At 41.8% G+C, this 3,526-nt stretch overlaps 1 long non-coding RNA gene across 1 annotated transcript; it reads left to right on the forward strand.

Moving 5' to 3' along the window:
- The first annotated feature begins 311 nt into the window (after positions 1 to 311).
- LOC310834501 lies at positions 312 to 2,660 on the forward strand. The gene is made up of 3 exons (XR_014559264.1): positions 312 to 1,439; positions 1,784 to 1,849; positions 2,400 to 2,660. It is a non-coding gene; the product is annotated as an uncharacterized lncRNA (long non-coding RNA).
- Positions 2,661 to 3,526: the final 866 nt, after the last annotated feature.

Raw genomic sequence — 3,526 nt, forward strand, 5'->3', positions numbered from 1 at the left:
AGACTTTAGCACAGGAAAGACTTAGAAGCAAGAAATGTTGGTGGATCCAGGCTGATGAAGTGTAGCTGGTAACACAATAACTGAAAGCCCTCTGCAATGTTCTTAGTAATACTTTGATAATAAGTTTTTTACTGAAGCCAGAAATAGGAGAGATGAGAAGGGAGGGATTTTGGGAGCATACTGACTTCTTGTCTCTTGCTAGAAAGTCTGGAAAGTCCTTGTGTGGACTACCTTCCTGAGGTTATAATAACAATATTATAATAATTTATTATTTATACCCCGCCCATCTGGCTGGTTTTTTTTAAACAACGAGGCTCACCTGCAGGTAGGAGAAGACTTCTTCTTTTTTTCCAGCTCTTCTTTCCTTCACATTCCACCACTCAGTTGTCTTTTTTCAAGACAATGTTTTTTCTATTGGTCTCTCCTTTTTCCCATTTTATTTTCTGCTGGTCTCTTCACAGTACTCTCCAAAGATCCTGCAACACTCAAATGAAGCCAGCTCTTCCAGCAGAGTCCCGGAAGTCATGGTGGTAAGAAAGCTTTTTTAAAAAATATATATATCTCATTTTCTGTTCTGTCTGCAACTCATTGTGCTAAGATTCTTTCAGGTTGCGGTGACAGAATTGTCAGAGGAGGCCCTATTCTATGTCACCACAATGAGGCTCACCTGCAGGTAGGAGAAGATGTCTTCTTTTCTTCCAGCTCTTCTTTCCTTCAGACTTCCCAGAGTTCACTGTTCTTGAAGTGAGAGTCGCCTACACTTGGACAGTGCTGCTTTAGGTAAGTTCACATTGCACCACTCAGTTGTCTGTTTTCAAAACAATGTCTTTTGTATTGGTCTCTCCTTTTCCTCCTTTTCTTTTCTGCTGGTCTCTCCACAGGTCTTAACCTCTTAAGGTTTTCTTTTTCCTGAGAGAACATTCACAGAATGTTCTCTCAGGTTTTGCTTTTCCCCTTTTTGCATTGCTCAAAAAAAAAAAAGCAAAAGACGCTGGTGGTCGGCACTCCTGGTTCCCAGGACGGGGTTCAAATCCCTGCGGTGTCCATGCTTACTTCCAATGCAACTGCCATCTCTCTCTATTCCTCTCTGTCTCTCTATCCCTCTCTATACCTTTCTATCCCACACTGGCCAAATAAGAATTGGCTCCCTTTTTCTTAAGCCAAAGTGTTAGCATGGGAGGGTGGTGACTTCAGTGGCTGAGCTTGATTCTTAACTCCACCATTGCACCAAAGGACCATTTCAAGCGCCACCTTCCTGGCAATGTGCTGTTGCTGGGAAGATGCTCACTTGATGCATCGCTGGTTGTGTGTCTAGGTCGGCCGGATCAGGTGGCTGCTTCCCCTCCTAGCGTTCCCAGTCACTGGTGTGAGAAGTCTCTCTATGGATCTGGTCTGCCTGCATTCCAGACACTACTGGAGGAGCAATTCTCCCTGCAAAGGTAACAGACAAGGTGGCCTTATGGGGGAAACATGCTGTGGAGCTTGCTGTGTAGGGTGGTGTTTTTGTTTTTTAACAATTCATGATCAATAGCTTCCCAATCTTCCGTCAGTAAATGGTGGATCATGAAGCAAGGAGAATTGGGAGGAGACCTGGGTAAGGTGTGAGGCAGGTGCAGATGCAACTTTGATTACAGGTGTTCTGGCAACTTAGAAAGCTCAGTGTCTGTGTTTGCTTGCTTTCAAATTGGCAGATGCAACAAAACCATTGTCCAAGGCGGCCTCTGTTTCAAGGCCAGAATTGATTTGCATTCCCATAACTGTTACTCTCTTTCTATTTTTGCAGATCATGGTGCAAGACTGTAGATTGTTCCCCTTGCAAAGTTAAGCAACAGTGACACAATTATTTAAGGTAGGCAAATCTGATAGATAAAAATGGAGCAGCCAGAAATACTTTTGAAATCTGAAGGCTTGTTTGTTTTGTTGTTAAAAATAGTTCCTAACTGTTTCTTGTTCAGAAAATCAGGGTGTGTTTTTTTTGGGGGGGGGGGCAAGACTGCTATTGTACAGAGCACGGTGTGACATAAAACCAGCACATTTTCCGTGCTTTGCTTCTCTTCTGGAAGCTCAACAACTTCACAACCTTTTCTAGATGAAAAGGACTGCATAAAACCATTGTGGAGATGTGGGAGTAGGCCTCCCATAATCGTTGCTATCTCCTTCAAATACAGTAAATGTCTAAGCTCAGTCAATGGAACTAGGAATGGATGGGAAAGCATTAGAAATCAAGAAAAAAGTATTTTGCTGTGAGCAGCAAAGGATGGAGGGAAAATAAGTATCTTGAAAGACGGGTGTAAAGTCAACTTTTAAATTTGTGTTAAATTTGAATTAATTTGTTGTTATTTTGTGTTAAATTTGGAAAACTAATAAAAAAAACTAATAAAAACTGTTGGGGGTTGTAGGGAAAGACCTGCCAAAAAAGCTGAAAAACATCTTCATGTATGCGACAACATCCGTGAGAGTTCTAATAGCACAAGGATGGAAGTCTGAAGAAACCCCAACTAAAGAATCATGGAAAGAAAAATTGATGGACTATGCAGAACTGGCAAAACTGACATACAAGCTACGGGACAAGGATAACTGTGACTTTAAGGATGGATGGGAACCCTTTACAAAGTATCTGAAGACGCAACAAAGCGAACTGAACTCCTTGGCTGGTTTTGAATAAACATTCACAAACTTTTTATTGATAATTATCAGCTAAATAGTTTGAGGATCTATACAACTGTGTAACATGCAGAAAACACATTTTTAGAGAAATCAAAGACTGGAACTGAGGGAAGTCGGGGGGGGGTTGGGTGGGAGGGGGGAGGTAGGAAAAATGGGGGGGGGGAACAAGGATGATATGTTTTTGGATAATATGTTTTGTTATAATTTTGAATAATAATAAAAAACTAATAAAAATTAATTGGCAAAAAAGGAGGTAGTAATGGTTACCAACCTAAAAGAGTACACAGATTCGTGGAGGAGAGGGCATTGGATAGCTACTGGCCACAATGCCTCCACTCTGCCTTCACAGTTGGCAATGCCGCCTCGTTGTTGGCAGTTACTGTACAAAACTGTCAAAGCGGCATGGAGCTTTACAAAGCGATAACACATTTCCCCCCCATTTTTAAAAAAAATTAAATATTTTCTTGATTTACAGAAGTGTGTGTAATGTCTCTCGTATTTTTTCCATGTAACATTTTTACAAATCAGTTTCATTTGTTGAGACATTAGGAAGAAAAGGGGTGGAGGGGGGAAGATGGGGGGGTCGGGGGCGATGTTTCTATTTTTCTTAATGTACTTAGGGTTTGGTGTCAGCGTTACTCATGCAGGTTCTCTGCTGTTCACTTGTGTTCCTTTGGTGGTGAGAGAGGTTGGGATGGCCTACTGTGGTTGTTTGTTTGTGGTGGGCTGTGGTGATCTTTGTTTTCATGTGTGAGTGGGGTGGGTGAGTGTTTTGGATCAGGTTAGCCATATTGATTTGTATGCTGTTGATGGATTATTGTCATTGTCCTGTTGGGCTGTGTACGCGATAAAGGGGAGC

The sequence above is a fragment of the Podarcis gaigeae genome, assembly GCF_964106915.1.
Source record: "Podarcis gaigeae genome assembly, chromosome: 17".
NCBI lineage: Eukaryota > Metazoa > Chordata > Lepidosauria > Squamata > Lacertidae > Podarcis > Podarcis gaigeae.